Here is an 18,510-nt window from a genome sequence, read left to right on the forward strand (position 1 = left end):
AGTATAGAAAACATTACTTACTGAACATCATACACGCACACCCGTAATCACGGACAGAAAATGAACTACCAAACGAGAGGGGCACATAAGATAATAACTATGAAATGTCTCTGGAGCGCAGGTGAACTTCTGGAACTCTTGCTCTTTGGAGGCTGCGACCAGGCAAGCAGTGTGCCGTAAAACGATCCAGCGCTGCTGCAGACTGACGTAACTCCCAATTCCGCTTCCGTCTTAACATAATGAGCAAAGTTTTCTTCTTTATTCAGCAATCCAGAACAGTGTTCCAGCCACACTCGGGTACAATGCGCAATGCACCCCGCACCCAGAAATCAGCAGGTTAATATACTATAAGACGAATTCCCCTATATGGACTTCTAAGTCCCGATTGGTTACCAAACATCTGCAAACCAGGTTTCGACCATACAACAAACATAATACGCCACTATTGGTCTACTTCAAGGATGTTGAGCTTCCAATCCTCGTTAGGCCTAGGCCTCCTATGAGTCCCACACATAAGCCTGTCTATCCAGCCTAGGAAGGAGGGCAAAAACCCTAAACATTAGGGAAATTCCACTCCCAACCCAGCAAAAAGGTGCAACCCCCCCTTCGGTGTCCATGGCTGGCATGGCTCACAATGCTATCAGTAAGGGAAACCCCAACCCTATATTACCTAAATAAAGACTTCAGCGTAAACATATACAACCCTTATGGATACATAACTTGCTTGTGTGTTCAAATGCTACCATACAACAAACTGCGTCTAGCATAGTATAGCAGCTACATTTCAAGGCTTCCTGCAGGTCCCCTTTCTCCCCCCGGCGATGTTCCCTTCAGCCCAGTTCTACAAGGTCTGTGGCCTGCAAAGCTGGTTCCGTGCAGGTGGCTGTGAGGCAAGGACACACGGCACCATCCCCAAAACAACAAAACCTGAGACACAAGAACAATCCCACAATGCCTCCCAACCCTGGCCTACCATCACTTTAAATTTCCCTTCCACACTTTGAACTAATGTTAAACATATACTACATAATCCTGAAAAGGAGCGGTCACTAAAATTAAACAGCTCGCAGATCTTCACACTGCAAGAAATGCAAAGATGGAGAAAGCGAAGAACAGTGAGAGTACGCCACTGTCTATGGTGTCCTCGTCGACCCTTATGAAATGCCAGCAAACACATGGACAAGGGATCCCGATGCGCTACCTTGGCTTTCTTATGGGGACACTGTCAACCACCTAGTGTCTGTCATTAGTGCGTACACTTTTAAAGAGTTTAAAAACTACAAATCTCTTGAAGCGCACGAACAGTTCACAGCTGGCTGGGCACATTGTCATCGTCAAGGATTTTAGGCATGTTTATTTATATAGCACAATTCAGGCACAAGGCAATTCAAAGTGCTTTACAAAGACAAGGATACAATCACATTAAAACTTCAAAATCACATTTCAAAGATAAGTGAAAAAGAAATAATAATGAAAATAAATAATTTTATTAATCAATTACAATGAACACATAGATAATAATAAGAAAAAGCCAAAACAAATAAATAGGTAACTGAAAAGATGTCACATTTTAATGACAGAAAATGACTGGTGCTGCACTAGGAAACTCTGACCATGCAACAATTTATCTAATTCCAGCATACAGACAAAATCTGAAAACTGCTAAACCTGTCGTTACTAGAGTGAAACACTGGACATGTGGAGCTGTAGAGCAATTAAAATCATGCTTTGACTCGACAGACTGGAATGTTTTCAAAACTGCTACTAACAGCTTGGATGAATACACGGACACTGTAACATGGCACATAAGCTTCTGCGAGGACTCTCGCATTCCCAAAAAGTCTGTTGTCAGCTATAATAATGACGACCCATGGTTTACAACTGAACTCAGGCAGCTTCATAAAACAAAAGATGAAGCTTACAGGAGTGGTGACAAAAACCTGTTAAAATTCTACTGCGGGTTTGTTAGAGTGGAAAATGTATTACTTTTATCATATTAAGTATGTGTGTTAGCAATATGTAATATATATGTATCAGCCCCTGCGTCTAGAGACAGGGCAGAACAAAGTGGTCCCTAGACGCCGAGGGATGAGAGAACAGGAACTATAACTCTGGGTGGGGGATAGGCTTGTCAACATGGCCAAGGAGGCCTACCCTGGGTTGTGTAGCGTTTCCTGATAAACCTTTGTCTGTAAAGGTACTAGCAGTATTAACAGTTTAAACTACGCCCCATGTAAGCCCCTCCCGCCAAGTATAAATAAAGAAGCCAAGGGACTGCCCGGTGTGACACTGAACTGAGGCGCAGATACTGTCTGTTGCATCTAAGTGAGTGGGCACCCTTGCGCAAGTAAAAGATAAGAAGTGTGCTGTCTCTTTAGTCCTGAGTCCAAGAAGTGCATGTGTGGAGTGGCAAGCGACAGCGCTTCCTCCACACAGGTAACGGTGAGAGGAGGAAAGCTCAAAGCTACGGCGCTTTCCTACTGCTCCCCAACATAAAACTTGGTCCTTCGAGCCGGATCCGAGAGGAAACCAGAAGACGCCGACCAGTCCGCCGACGAACAACACCGAAAACTGTCGACAGTCTCACTCACAGAGAGTGTGTGAAAGACCTGTGACGTGAATTCGTCTACAGGCCGGTGGTTAGGACCGTTCCCGACGGCTGGGGCGACGTCTGATGGGCCTCCGGACAAGAACTAGAAGCACTTCGCGAAAGGATCAGGTGAGAAGCACGACGCTGCAGCGTGAATGAGAACAGACGTGTATTAAGAGACTAGTAGAAGGTCTGCACGTCTGGCCTGGGTGCAACAACATACTGGTGACCAAGGGAGAAAGGACGGGTTTCACCCCTGAAAACTGATACCGCTGTCTCCATAGGAGACAGTAGAAGGCCGTGTCAGTGTCCTCCTGAGGTCTCATGCCAGGGACTTGCACCTAGGGGTTGTTGTTTTTTGTAGAAAAAAATGGGACAGAGTCAGAGCAAAGTAGAATTGGCGGGAGACGAGAAATTTATGGAAGCATACAAAGTAGGAGCAGGAGTTGTGAGTAATCGGAAATGGCAGAAAAGATATAAATTTCCTGGAAATCTGAATACAGGGGACATTCTAAAACTGCAGACCGAGTTAAAATTAGATATACTGGCTAGTTGCCGTTCAGAGAAAGATAAAATACAGAAAAAGAGAGAATACATGCTGTCTGAAGCTTGGTTAGAGCAAAGCAAACTCCGAGATAAAGCGAGGAAGGAGAAACAGAAAAATAAAAAAGAGAAGTTACAAGCAGCATTGGTTAAAATAGATGAGGAGACATCGCCCACTGCTCCCCCGCATGTGCCTGTGGCTGCGCCACTAGGGCCACAGCCACCACCTTATCATAATCAAAATGAGCCTGCACCTTTGCAAGCGGCTCAGGGAGCGGAGGGAGAGAGACCAAGGTTACATCAGACCAGGGCGACAGATCCACAATTGCAAAAACGTATAAACCCTGAAAATCGGAGAGTTCAGTGGCATGCAATAGAATTAGATGAGGAAGATGAGTTCCTCGCCCCGATGGTGGAAGTGGCTAATCCAAGAATAGCCCTGGATGATGATGGCATAGCCCCACCAGCCACCATATTAGTTTACCGCCCATGGACAGCAGAAGATAGAGCAGCCGCCCTGAAAGGCATCCCTGCCGTAGAGGACGGTGTGCCTGAGTTCTGGACAGCTATGACGGAACTACAGACCAGCTTTCACCTTAATGGGAGAGAATTATTCCGCTGTTTTAGACAGGTCCTAAGTCACAAATGGGGACGGGTAGCTGGTGACTTTACGGGTCAGGGAGCAAGAAACCAGCCCCTAGCACATGACTCCATGGAATTACAGCAGGCTCTAGACCAGTTGAGAGGAAGGTTAGAGGCCACATTCACAAGACGAGCTGATTATGGGAAAATAGCGCAGTGTAAGCAGAAAGAAGGAGAGGAGCCAGAGGATTTCCTGGACAGATTACGGCCTATGTTCAGGACGAACTCAGGAATTCCTCATGCGGAAGATGAGAACGGGGTATATCAGCAACAATTAAAAAGAGCCTTCCTAACTGGGTTGCGACCAGAATTAAAGCGATACATTGATAAACACTGGGTGCACCAGAATACAGGAACTGTGCAACAAGCAATAGAATATGCACAACACGCTCAAAAAGCCCAGAAGACAAAACCAGAAACTGTTTTCTTAGATCAAAGCGATCAGTTAGTGGCCTATACGCAGATCCAAGGAAGGGGTAGAGGAGGTTTCAGGGGTAGAAACAGAGGAAGAGGTAGAGGGGGATTGGGAAGAGGCCAACCAGGAGTAATAGACTGCTGGAATTGTGGGAAGATAGGACACATGGCAAGGGATTGCAGACTAAGACAAAAAAGGGACCCCACAACCAATCCCGATAGAAGGTCCACCTCCGGTGAGCCACCCCAGTGACTCCCAGCCACGGGGGACTCTATTTCAAATACTGAAACAGAGGAATGTGCCCCCGTGACCCTAAGACGCTGTAAAGTTGAAACAGTGCGAATAGAGGGAGAAGAGGAAGTAGACCTGCTAGCAGTGCAACAACTGTTAGTGTCAAAACAATGGTGTGAATTACCAAGCAGACAATTGTCTATAAATGGGGAAACTTATGAGTGTTTGTGCGACACTGGAGCCTGCAGGACGGTGCTGACAGCAGCACCTCCTAAAACTACCTTTTCAACGGCTACAGTGAATATGAAAACAGCAGGAGGCCAAACAGATAGCCATAAACTTACCAACCCCCTGCTGATAATAGATGTCGAGACCAGAAAAGAGTGCGAAGCACAAGTACTCATAAGCCCTGCTTGCCCCGTAAATCTGGTAGGGAGAGATGTAATGCAAGCATTAGGAATAGGCGTGGTGCCAACCCCAAATGGAATGAAGGCCATAATAGAGGAGGATGTTTGTGTGATACAAGGACATAACACCCCAACCTATTATTGGTCCTTAGATTTAGGAGACACGAACCAAACTAGAGAAATGTTGAGGAAAACTAGGCAGCAGCAGAAAGCACCACAAACGCAATATATGCTGAGTGATGCGCTGCACGTCACAATAAGGTACAAAACAGTACCAGGGCCAGACCCAGCATATGACGCCTTGTTCCATGCACAAACTGATAAATGCATTACGGTCCCATATCTGTATGTGGACACAGTAAATGGGCTAGCAGCAGCATCCGTCACCCTGACGAATAGGCAATGGAAATTGCTTCTAGAAGACACACCACACATTTCTCTTTCAAAAGGGAAAAAGCATAGATGGAAAGATTTGGGACAGTTTGTGAGCTGCGCATCACACCCAAAACTTAAATATACGACGCAGCCAGGGACAGAGTGGAGCTATAACGAAACACAAAACATATGGAGATTCCCTTTGGGATGGCGAGTGCCTGTGACCCCTGTCCCACACATGGAGGACCCGGCCTGATTGATAGCTACGGTTGAGAGCCCAGAGCTGTCAGTAATACCTAAAGGGCTGTGGTCTTCCTCCCCCACTGATGTAGGGCTAGTAAAAGACTTCCCACCATATAAGGTACAGATACGAACACAACAAGAACCGATAGTGAGACAATATCCATTGAAACCCGAAGCTGAAGCCGGAATAGCACCGGTGATACAGGACATGTTGAGGTCAGGGATCTTGAGAGAGGCACCTGAGGCTACTTGCAACACCCCCATATTCCCAGTGCAGAAAGGTCAAACGGGAAAGTGGAGGATGGTGCAAGATTTAAGGCCAATAAATAACATAGTTCAGCATGCGGCACCAGATGTGCCTAATCCACATTTACTGCTTAACTCCCTTACGGGAGACAAGAAGTGGTTCTCAGTGATAGATTTGAGTAATGCCTTTTTCTCAGTGCCACTACATGAGGACTCGCAACATTTATTCGGGTTCACCTACAAAGGGAAGAAATATACTTACACTAGATTACCGCAAGGTTTTTCTGAAAGCCCACATGTGTACACAATGGCCCTCCGCTTCTCTATGCAAACGTGCCCAGTGCTGGAACACAGCCAAGTATTGTTGTACGTGGATGATATCCTAGTTGCAGCTGATACTAAGGAACATTGCCGGCAGACGACCTTGGCTGTGCTCCAACATTTGTACAAGACAGGACATAAGGCCTCGAAAGAAAAGCTACAATATTGCCAGAAGAAGGTCATATATTTAGGTCATTATCTTACGGGGGAAGGGAAGGCGCTCCTAGAAACTCGTAAGCAAGCGATTAGAGAGGCGCCTAAACCAAGGACAAAGCAACAGATGATGTCCTTCCTGGGACTGTGCAATTACTGTAGGGAATGGTTACCAGACTATGCAACCTTAGCACAGCCTTTGCAGGAGTTAATATATGGGAAGGAGATGACACTAAAAGACCAAATACAATGGACCGGCAAGGGAGAAGCAGCATTTGAGAAACTGAAACACATGCTGCAGACAGATGTAGTCTTGGCCTTACCAAACTATGAATTGCCTTTCATGCTATGCGTAGATGCACAAGAAGGGTATATGAAAGCTGTTTTAACACAACCGTTTGGAACTAAACACAGACCATTAGCGTTCTACTCTAAAAGACTAGACGCTGTGGCAGCAGGGTTTCCAAGCTGCCTGCAGGCATGTGCAGCAGCAGCGGAAGCAGTGAAAATATCAGCAGAGCTAGTGTTATGCCACCCCCTGACCCTGAAAGTACCACATGCCGTATCGCTGATATTGCTCCAGACACCACTACCCTTCTTAACGCACGCTAGACACCTGACCCTGGTCTCACTTCTGCTTTCACAGCCCAATATAACCTTGCAGAGGTGTGGACCATTAAACCCCAGCACCCTCCTGCCGTCTCAGGCAGAGGGAGACGCGCATTCATGTAAAACCATAATAGAAGAACAAACAAAACCCCGAGCTGACATCTCTCAAACGCCCATACCCCAGACTACAGTCCTATTCGTGGACGGGTCTGCATCTAAAGATCAGTATGGCAAAAACAGAGTAGGGTATGCGGTAGTAACCCAAGACAAAGTGATAGAAGCAAAGGCGTTGCCGCCGACATGTTCAGCACAAGCTGCAGAACTGTATGCCGTCATCCGAGCCTGTGAAATACATGAGGGGAAAGAAATTACGATATACACAGACAGTCAGTACGTTTTCTCAGCAGTGCATCATCATGCAGCTGTGTGGAAAACGAGAGGATTCAAGACGTCCCAAGGGACCACATTAACTCATTCGGCGTTACTACTAAAACTGTTAGAAGTCGTGCAGAAACCAAAACTACTAGCACTCTGCAAATGCAAAGCGCATCAGGCCAATGAAACTGAGGAAGCGAAAGGGAATGCTTTCGCTGATCAAACAGCTAAGGAAGCAGCCCAACGCGCACCGCTCGAAGAGAGCGATGGGCTCTTCCTCATAGAAACTAATGTACTACGAGACGCGCAGCAGAATGCCCCAAAGGCAGAAAAGCAGAGATGGACAAAAAGGGGGGCACAAGAAAAAGATAATGTGTATGAAGTGGACGGGAAGCCAGTCCTTCCGCGGAGTCTGTATAAAACAGCAGCTTTAGTGAGTCATGGGAAGACCCATGTCTCAACAGGAGGGATGGTACATATAATACAACAACACTTTTACACAATAAATTTTTCTGATTTTGCAAAAAACTATTGCAGAGCGTGCATGATTTGCTGTAAACATAATGCACAAGGGAACATGAGACCTAAGCGAGGCCAGTTCCCCATGCCGGAGCAGCCGTTTCAAGCAATACACATGGATTTCATAGAATTGACGTGGTCACAAGGTGCAAAGTACTGTTTGGTAATAATAGACACCTTTTCAAAGTGGGTAGAAATATACCCAGCAAAACACTGTGATGCAATCACAGTAGCTAAATGCTTAGTGGGACAATTCTTTCCGACATATGGAATCCCCGAAATAATACGATCAGACAACGGCTCACATTTTGTAAATAAAGTACTAGACTTATGCTCACAAGCACTAGGATTTACACTAAAAAATCATTGCGCATACCACCCCCAGAGTGCAGGTCTAGTGGAGCGAACTAATGGAACAATAAAAAATAGGCTAAAGAAAACCATGGAAGAAACAGGCAGACCATGGCCAGAATGTTTGTCACTAGTGAAACTATGGATGCGTATCACGCCTGCGGTCAGTGGACTGACCCCCTTTGAAATAGTATACGGGAGACCGTTTCCGTTGATAGGGGAAACTACTGACGTAGGGAAGGCAGGACATGAGCAAACGCTTGCGGATTGGATGAGCAGACTGCTCGCTAAACAAAGCGCTCAACATCCTAGTAATTTGCCAGAAGCATCTGTGTCTGTGTTACAGGATTCTGTGAAGCCTGGAGATTGGATACTGATTAAAGTCCTACAGCGTAAGGATTGGACTACGCCCCGGTGGGACGGACCATATCAAGTACTCCTGACAACACCCACCGCACTGAAGATTGCGGAAAGACCGTCGTGGATTCACAAAAGTCACTGTAAGCTCATAAAGCCCTTGCCAGACGCCTCACTCGCGGAGTAGCAGTGGAAGTCCGCTACAAAGGCACGAAATACAATAGGTTTTCACAGTCTCAACCCGGTGAAGAAACCAACTGAACTGCACTCCTTTAGGATGGCTCTGACAGGGTGTTCTTGGTGGGCTAAAGGTCTGACTGCAGGTCTTTTCGTTATACTAATTACACTGATATTACAATTTGGAGATGAGAATGTGGATGTAGGGAAAAAGTGGACCCCGGATGGGATTCACCTCACCCGTATAAACGGAGATGCACAACATCCGTTCCTACAGAATTACTGGTACAGATATGTACATGACGCTGTGAAACAAAAGAATCTGTCTAACTGTTATGTTTGCTCTGTCATGCCACACCATAGTGAAGGCCCAACTTTAACCGGGAAACCTATGAACAGATCCCAGGCTAAATGTGCTTCCTCATTCGGAGGCGTCGGATACCAGCACATAGGTATTAAAATAAATGACACAAACCCATATGCCCCAGGGATCGACAATAACACTTGTGATCGACTATTTTGGATTGACTTCAAGGTCACCAAGTCTAATAGTTCATTCCCGTTCCCGGTCCTTATGAATAAAGACCCGAGAACATTCAACCATACTATGTGCTATGACCAAATGAATGGCACAAACCCCCTAGGTAACACTACAAACTGTGATCAAATTGTTGTTTCAGGTGAAGGAGCACCAGTCAACATGTCAGGCCCCAGCAATGGGTCCTATTGGGTGCAAGGCGTAGCCTGGTTGTGTGGTAGCCGTGCTTATTTTGTGTTACCACCCGGCTGGTACGGAGTTTGTGCACCCATTTATGTTTCAGATCACACCTATGTAATAAGTACTGAGGACACAACTAAACGACGTAAACGCAGCACGGAAGAAACCGTGAAACAACATGATAGCGTGTGGGGAACAGATGTCCCCGACGATCAAAAGTTGTGGTCCGAAGGGAAGAAAGTAATACTTGCCTTGTTTCCACAAGTAGGAGTAGGAAAACTACTGCTCCGCGTAGAAACTCTGACCTACAGATTAGGTTTGTTCATGAATGCTTCCATAACAATAGAGCAGCAACAAAATAAAGAATTGGATATAACCCGGCAGATGGTGATACAGAATAGAATGGCACTAGATCTCCTCACTGCGGCGCAGGGAGGGGTGTGTGTATTACTGAATCAAACCTGCTGTACTTATATTCCTGACAATGTACATTCTTCCAACATGACGAATGCCTTGCAAAAGCTGAAAGATCTACGGACGGTGATGACCGAAGAAAAGAGCCAGCAAGGGTTCTCGTGGTTGTCCTGGTTCACCACCGGAGCATGGTGGACCATTCTGATGAGAATATGTGCACCATTTCTGATGTTTTTTATATTATTTTTCTGCTGTTGTATCACTGTGATTCCATGTTTGAAAATGCTGATTAATTCTGCTCTACATTCCGCGTTTCGAGCTCAAGACAATATGTTGTTGTCCCTTACCGACAATATGGAGATGGAAGAAGAGCCCGGAGAGGTGTAACTCACAATGACGGACGGTCCGAAAACCTAAAGGGCGTGGACCACTCCTGAAGCTCGAGGAGACCCTCAGTGTGATTCTGCTTTCTTACAATTAACATGATAAACAGGAGGGACTGTTAGAGTGGAAAATGTATTACTTTTATCATATTAAGTATGTGTGTTAGCAATATGTAATATATATGTATCAGCCCCTGCGTCTAGAGACAGGGCAGAACAAAGTGGTCCCTAGACGCCGAGGGATGAGAGAACAGGAACTATAACTCTGGGTGGGGGATAGGCTTGTCAACATGGCCAAGGAGGCCTACCCTGGGTTGTGTAGCGTTTCCTGATAAACCTTTGTCTGTAAAGGTACTAGCAGTATTAACAGTTTAAACTACGCCCCATGTAAGCCCCTCCCGCCAAGTATAAATAAAGAAGCCAAGGGACTGCCCGGTGTGACACTGAACTGAGGCGCAGATACTGTCTGTTGCATCTAAGTGAGTGGGCACCCTTGCGCAAGTAAAAGATAAGAAGTGTGCTGTCTCTTTAGTCCTGAGTCCAAGAAGTGCATGTGTGGAGTGGCAAGCGACAGCGCTTCCTCCACACAGGTAACGGTGAGAGGAGGAAAGCTCAAAGCTACGGCGCTTTCCTACTGCTCCCCAACAGGGTTTGAAAAGCCACATTCGCGCATCATACAGCCCTCACCTTTTCAATGGCCTTCTTCACACCTGGGTACCTTCACACCTCGCCCACCACGTCCAGCCACCTTCCCAGGAGAATCAACGACAGAGATGTAAACAAGATCTTTAGGAGTCAGAATACAGGGAAAGCTCCTGGTCTCCCCAGCCACTCTGAAGCACTGTGCAGATCAACCATCACCTGTCTTCACAGATATTTTCAATTAGTCACTGGATCTTTGTATCTTAAGTCATCCACAATAACACCTTTTCCAAAGAAACCCAGAGTCTCTTGCTTCAGTGACTACAGACCAGTGGCTCTCACATCAGTGGTAATGAAGGCTTTTGAGAGACTTGTGCTGTCATACCTTAAAACCATCACAGACCCATCGCTTGACCCTCTATAGCACAGGTGTCAAACTCCAGTCCTGGAGAGCAAGAGCCCTGCACATTTTTGGGTTTCCCCTCATTTAACATACCTGATTCAACTCCTTGTGCTAATTACCACACAGCTCTTGAGCTGAATCATTAGTGGTGGAACAGGGAAAGAACTAAGCTATACAGGGCTCTGGCCCCCCAGGACTGCAGTTTGACACCCCTGCTCTATAGTCTGCCTACAGAACCAACAGACCTGTGGACGATGCAGTTAACACTGGACTACATTTCTTGCTCCGACACTTGGAGTGCCCTGAGACATATGTTAGGATTCTGTTTGTGGACTTTAGCTTTGCATTTAATACTATTCTATCAGAGCTAATGCGGACTGAACTCTCACAACTGTCCGTGCCTGATCCAAAATAATATGTTATAACCACGATGGCCCAGTTTTACGCTACAATCATTGAGTCCATCCTTAGCTCCTCCATCACAGCCTGGTTTGGATCAGCCACTGAACGAGACAAGGCCAGACTGCAACACATCATCCACTCAGCAGAGCGAATAATCGGCAGTAACCTGCCTACCCTCCAGACACTGTACATCACCAGAACCAGGAAACGGGCATACAAAATCTTTGAGGACCCATCTCACCCTGCTCACCACATCTTTCAAGCCTTACCCTCCAGGAGTAGACTCATGGCAATCAGAACCAAGACCACAAGGCACGCCAAGAGCTTCTTCCCTTAGGCAGTCTCTCTCATTAACCAAGCCAGTCTCTGACTGGACGTTCAATTAATCATCAGCTGCAGTGAAATATCCACCAGCATAACCAGTAAACAACTGATAAACTTCCTCTATGATTATATTCTGCACTCTTGCACATTATGCACACATACTGCAAACTCTGTATACATATTGCACTCTTGCACATATAGTTGACTTGGCTGCTACTTAATAACGGCACCATTTAAGAGCCCTTTAAATTCTTATACCATTTATATAGTTTATATTCATACTACAATGATTACTATGTACACACATATATAAATATCATAATACCATCATTACTGCCATTAATAAACTTAATTATCATATAATTATCATATTACCCAATTGCCAGTCTATTGTCTATTACCTTTCTGCATATGTCTTTGCTAAATGTGGTATGTTCTTTGTAATGTCATGTAAAAGCACCACCAAGGCAAATTCCTTGTATGGAAACATATCTGGATTCTGATTCTACATCCTTCATCAGGACTAGAAAACTTCCATCCAGCGTTGCATTTCATTTTGACGCTGTCGTTTTTGAAACACTTTTCTGTGATCTAGCTCTTGTTTTGGTCGCCGACTATCATCCAACAAAAGGTTCATTTCAGCTCTCCTAATCTGACATAAACCACACTCACAAACACTTTCGGGTTACTGTGTCACCGGGAAGGGATGGACTCCGGTCGGGATGGGTTTCCAGCATTTCCTATCCTGGCTGTTCTCTTTAGGGACAAACACAAGAATGGAGTCTAGTGATCACACCGGAAGCTGACTTACCTGAACGGAGATGTACGGAGCAGACTCTCATATGCGCGGGGATGTTCTGGAATGCAAGGTCTTACGCCCCACCGCTGGAAGCTATGCCATCCGTCGCCATTTCGTCAACTCTTCCACTTTTGCTCCTTCCTGTCTTTTCCAATCTGGAAAGGAGAAGAAACGTATACCGGTCCTGAAGACCGAAGAGAGACCCGAGTCGATATGGGGCCGCCGCTTAGCGGGTCGCCGTTAGCCGGGCCTCCGTGACGCCCCCCGCTCGGAGTAGAATGCCCAGGGATGTCGCAGCCGCCAGCCTCGGGGCCCAGACTCCTCCCTGTCCTCCTGTCCTCTCAAAAAACAGCAATCATTTAAACAAACATGAGGGAAAATTCAAAAGGCAAAGATGACGTCATTCCTTACCTCAGCACAGCTGCCCACCGCACAAACGACAGCGTGTCACCTTCCTTTAAAAAAAAAAAAAAAGAGAAAAACAGCAGGAAACGGGGGCTGTGCACGGACAGGGCCCCTCCCTCACAGCACATGCAGCTAATTAGCTGGCCATCCAGAGGCACTCAGTCTATTAGTCACCCACTCAGTCAGTTCTGCCTTTCAACAACAGGGGGCAGTAGAGGTGCACCGTTCCCGGAAGCACTGCAATACCGGGTCGATGCGTGGAGCGGACGGGACAAGCCCCACTTCCGGCTCCCTGTTCCAAAAATCCATCTAATAAAAGGCTTCTCGGCCTTTTGGCTAAGATCAAGTGTAGTATCAGTTTAATATCTGATACGTCCCCCATGGAGGGGACCACATATTAAACAGACTGACTCAGACTGACTGACTGAGTGGGTGACTGAGTGAGACAGGGTCTGCTTATCGAACCGGAGCACCTGAAGTAAAATGGTGAAAAACAGAAATTATTCATATTAATTTTCGGGGCGTGAGATACCCCCTTGCTGACGAGATGTGATTACAGAAATGTATCATGACTGTGCAAAAGGGAATAAGGCACCTTTCATCCTGAATTTTTTTAAGTTTAAACACATGTGTGCTTCATATGTAACCGTGATACACGCGGAGCCCAGAGAAATTTGGTTTCCTACACACATGCAATAAGGTCTTTAATTGGGCAGAGTCCATGCCTTCTTCCTTTTTATTGGTTCCCCAGCATGTTGGGGAGCAAGGGACCCCACAATGACGATTGTCTGTACTTGTATTGACACTGATGTCTCCTAGCACCTTGCCCTGACTTCACCTGCATCATCTTATATATTTCCAGGGCCGGACTCTCAGCAGTTGGAGGGTAACACAAATACAAGCAAACATAACAAGCACACATCAGCTATAGGTTTGTGAGGTTAACCGCTATTGCTTCGATGTGTCATGATGATGGACATTCCTGTAAGCTGTAAACTCCTTGGTGATAGATGAGGTACCAGGGCAGGAAAGAGCCAGGGAGAGACTGAGGGCTAAAAGACAGTGAAGGAGAATTAACAGTTCTTTGATGCTGAAAATTTTGGGTATGGGTTTGATTGGGTATTGGCCAAGTTGACTTCTGAGTAAGGAGTGGATCCTTTGCATGGCTTCTTGGGGTATTTCTAAAGTACTAAAGTAAGATATGGTGTCCCGCAGGGATCAGTGCTGGGCCCCCTACTGTTCAATCTATATATGCTACCGCTTGGTAACATAATTGGTAACATAATTTAACATACTGAAAAAACTGAGGTTCTTTTAATCGGTCCTAAGGAGGCCCGCAATAAGTTTGTAAACCCCAACCCTAGCGGCCTCCCTACTCAATTTAAAACAGTGGTCAGAAATCTTGGTGTCCTGGTAGACTCCGACCTCTGCTTCAGTACTCACATAAATAGCATTACCAGTACGGCATTTTATCATCTACGGAACATAGCCAAGCTTCGGAAGTTGCTGTCCTTTCAAGATGCAGAAAAACTAATACATGCCTTTATAACTTCTAGATTGGACTACTGCAATGCCCTCCTTTCGGGTTGTCCATCTGGATCCCTACATAAACTTCAGTTAGTACAAAATGCAGCTGCCAGAGTTCTAACAAAAACTAAAAAATTTGATCACATTAGCCCTATCCTGTCTTCCCTGCACTGGCTACCGGTCAAGTTTAGGATTGACTACAAATTATTACTATTGACTTACAAAACTCTGAATGGCCTTGCACCACAATATCTCAATGATCTTCTGGTCCCTTACAACCCTTCTCGCCTGCTTCGTTCACAAGGAGCAGGATATCTATTAGTTCCTAAAGTAGACAGGTCTACGGCAGGCTGCAGAGCATTCTCTTACAGAGCTCCACAGCTGTGGAATGGTCTCCCGGCGGATGTGCGGGATTCAGGCACACTCTCGCTTTTCAAGTCTAGATTAAAAACGCACTTGTATAGCTTAGCATATAGGAAACCTAGTTCTGGTTCCAGCTAGTCCCTCACTCCCAGTCAGACTAACAGTATGAGGTGATGAGCTGGGTGGGGATTGGTGTCATTGACTTTGGATAAACTGAGGCATCAGTGCTGTCACTCTAGCTCTACACTAGAGTGCTGATGTTCAGGGAGTCCCCATGCCTGTGTTCCCGCCTGTCTCTCCCTCTTTCTCATGCTGCTATACTCAGATCTGCCGGAGCCTAGACGAATATTGCACTCGATCATTTTGCTTGCACTGCCTCTGGTTTCCTCAACTCTGGCTAATACACAATTATTCTTACTTCCTCCCTCACCCCTTCTGGGGTGTGCTCCATGGAGCACAATGTCGTTGAAGAGTTTATGCTTCTGCGGCCTGCAAGACAACTACCTCCACCTCCGGCAACTACCCTCCAACCTGCCTGCCCTTGGCTCAACACGATGCCTCGCCATCCATCCTGCGGCTGTGTGTCTATTAATCCTGCCATCGTGCATCAAGCACCCCGTGCCTGCACCGGTCGGCCGCTGCATTGAGACATATATTTCAACCCCTGTATTAGCTTAGTCATTTCATCTTGTCTGTATTAGCTTAGTCATTTCATCTTGTTTGTTTGACTCATCTGCCGGCCCCTGGAGGATGGGCTCCCCCTTTGGGTCTGGTTCCTCCCAAGGTTTCTTCCTCTTAGGGAGTTTTTCCTTGCCACCGTTGCCTTTGGCTTACTCAATGAGGGGTCCTTACGAGGCAGAAATGTAAAGCGCATTGAGACAATATAATGTTGTGATAATGCGCTATATAAATAAAATTGAATTGAATTGAATTGAATATTTCCTGCATTGTGCAGGCCATCCTGTACCTGGTGGCCATCCTCTTTTTCCCTTCCGGTGTTTCGTGTCTGTTTCTCATCCCAAACCTGGGGCTCCTCTTCAAGTTCATACCCATACGTGTCAGTGGTTCTCTGCATGACGTCTTCTACAATCTACCTGTCTCTTCTTCTCTTCTCTTCCACATGATTAACTCTTCTTTCATTTCATGGGTCGATAAATTTGGTGCATGAGTACAAATATCAATGCGCAATTTTGCCGTCCTCTGTAGAGCCAGGATCAGCATATAATCTTGCCTGTGTGGTTTTATGAAGCTTTGAGTATAAATAAACATATATTTTTATTATTAACAACTGAACATCCATAATTGCCATGGAATTGCCATTTTGAGGTAAATTTGTAGTTTATTTGTAGCTCATTTTTGCTGGAAGGACCTTAAAACATTTAAATTCTATATGGAAAATGATCACTGCACACATCCAGTCGAAGCCCTTTCTGAAATTAGTCTGTTGCTGCCTTTCAGGTCCCCAAGCTGACGACAATGTCCCTAGGCGCCCTGGCCACTGCATAGTGGCGCCCCCCGGTGGCCGTTCCAACATCACCAGCCTTGGCTGAGCTATGGTCCTGTGGGGGGGGGGGGGGGTTGACCTTTGAGTGACAGATCAGTGAGGAGAGTTGTGGGGTTCTTTTCTGTCTGTGTCCAGTTTTGTTTCACCGGCCAACTTTCCCAGTGTTTGAAAAAAAAAAGTATCCTTCCATCCAGCTGACAGGATGTGGTGACTGTAGTGTTATGTTATTTTTGTGTTTTGGGGATTTAACACGATCACATGTCTGTCCTATAACTAATGCAAGCATGGTGCTTCAATGGCCTCGCCCCCCCCTTTAGTGAACACAAACTAAAGTATATGAGTATTGTTTTGTAAATGGGCATGGTATTGTTGCACATCCTGAGTCTGATTGAATAGTTGGTTAGTTGCATGTAGATACACATATTTGACATCGATAAGTATTATTCGAATTTTACGTTGTCAGTACACGCCAGAGTTGATCACTTGCTTCCCACTGTGCAGCAGTGAACTTAAACGGGTTTACATTCACAAAATATAATGGGGGTCAGGAGATGGACCATGGCTGAGATCACCGTCGAGTCAGGTAGCAAAAATCACCAACTGTGACAGCAGCCCAGCAGCAGTGGCCAACATCATGCTGGGTCCTCGTTTAGGGTGGCCAGCAACATGCCTATCTGCCATATATGACAAACCACAAGATGGCACTGCTTGTGCATGCCTTTTGAAATGAACTGGAATGCCGCTAGCAGGCACGCAAGTTACTTCACAAGTTCTAGAGCACAGCAATGCGTTTTGACTTTCTGTTAGCTATGTATGCAGTGATGGACATAACTGGTTCGCAAGTACGCATTAACCTTTAAAAGCGATACATGCAGCAATCGGTTGTACATTTTTTATGTGCATTTGCGCCAATATGACAACAAATTACCGTGCATTTTAACCTCTATTTTCCTTACTTCTTTATTTTACGTTTTCTCTGTTTTATTTCAGTCAGTCTAACATATTGGTACATGTCTATATCACTCTCTACGTGTAAAGGGAGCAGACACAGGAAAAATGTACTGAAGACCCTTGAAATGATATTTATTCCTGATGTGAAATTGCTGTTTTTGTTTTAGATTCCGAATTTAACCTTTTATTTAATTTATCCCTTTTTCCCAAATAAAACGATGCATTTAGTTATAATCTATATTATTTTGATTTGGGGTCAGAAGTTCCAAAATCACCAGGTAAGTTAATTGATTTTATGTGTTTTAACTGCTAGACAGATGTAAATGAAAACTCTATTTTTAAATAATTTATTGTCTTTTTTTTTTTTTTTATTAAAAATAGGATCCCTAATGGACCAAGACTTCAAGGGCATTTGTACAATTCACCTGTAACTGGATCTGCAGTCTTTTTCTCCCCACACCCTCTGCTTGTTCCCTTCTTCTCTTTCCGTCTTCACTCCAGGAGAGCTCCTCAGACATCTCCAGCCTGTAATTCCTGGGAAATGCCACCTGCCACTCACCCTTGGAGGCGTAGCCCATTCTCAGGATCTCATACGTCACCATTCATCACAGAGTCACAACGCCTGCAAACATCTGGATAAAAGCAAGAGCCCGTTTTTTGAAACTTACACATTAAATTTTCCTCTCTTTACCATTTTATTCTTTTAAGCTTCATTCTGTTTAATTACATTTAGTATGGATTAAGGCACAGGCCCGGAGGACATTCCCCCGGAGGACATGGAGTGGGACCCTCCAGTTCTTGCCCTGAGTCCCAGTCCGTGGTGTCAGCCCCGTGACCAGAGTTTCCCCAGCCGAGGAGGTTATCGCCGTGACAACGGCAGGGTCAACGGAAAACTGGTCGGGGGTTCGGCTCCAGGAGGAAAGATCTGGGGTATGCTACCCAGACTTACCGCCTGATCCCGGCTCGGTCCAAGGGGGTCTTTTCGGGGGACCCCATCCATTGGTTCCCGAAAGGAACCACCTGCGGTTTCCTCCGGCACTGGTACTGGCCTTTGCTTTTGTTCTGCAGGGTCCACGGTGTGGTCCAGTTCCTGTCCTGCCTGCTCCTCGATGCCCTCCGGC

The 18,510-nt window shown here is 45.8% G+C and overlaps 1 long non-coding RNA gene and 2 pseudogenes across 1 annotated transcript; 2 read left to right on the forward strand and 1 right to left on the reverse strand.

The window, feature by feature from the left end:
- Positions 1 to 1,964: 1,964 nt before the first annotated feature.
- Positions 1,965 to 10,584, forward strand: LOC140582296 (uncharacterized). The gene is made up of 2 exons (XR_011985224.1): positions 1,965 to 2,719; positions 8,367 to 10,584. It is a non-coding gene; the product is annotated as an uncharacterized lncRNA (long non-coding RNA).
- A 2,672-nt stretch (positions 10,585 to 13,256) lies between these two features.
- On the reverse strand, positions 13,257 to 13,394 carry LOC140582639 (U2 spliceosomal RNA; annotated as a pseudogene).
- Positions 13,361 to 13,466, forward strand: LOC140582647 (U2 spliceosomal RNA; annotated as a pseudogene).
- Positions 13,467 to 18,510: the final 5,044 nt, after the last annotated feature.

This window comes from Paramormyrops kingsleyae, chromosome 24, assembly GCF_048594095.1.
Source record: "Paramormyrops kingsleyae isolate MSU_618 chromosome 24, PKINGS_0.4, whole genome shotgun sequence".
Lineage (NCBI taxonomy): Eukaryota > Metazoa > Chordata > Actinopteri > Osteoglossiformes > Mormyridae > Paramormyrops > Paramormyrops kingsleyae.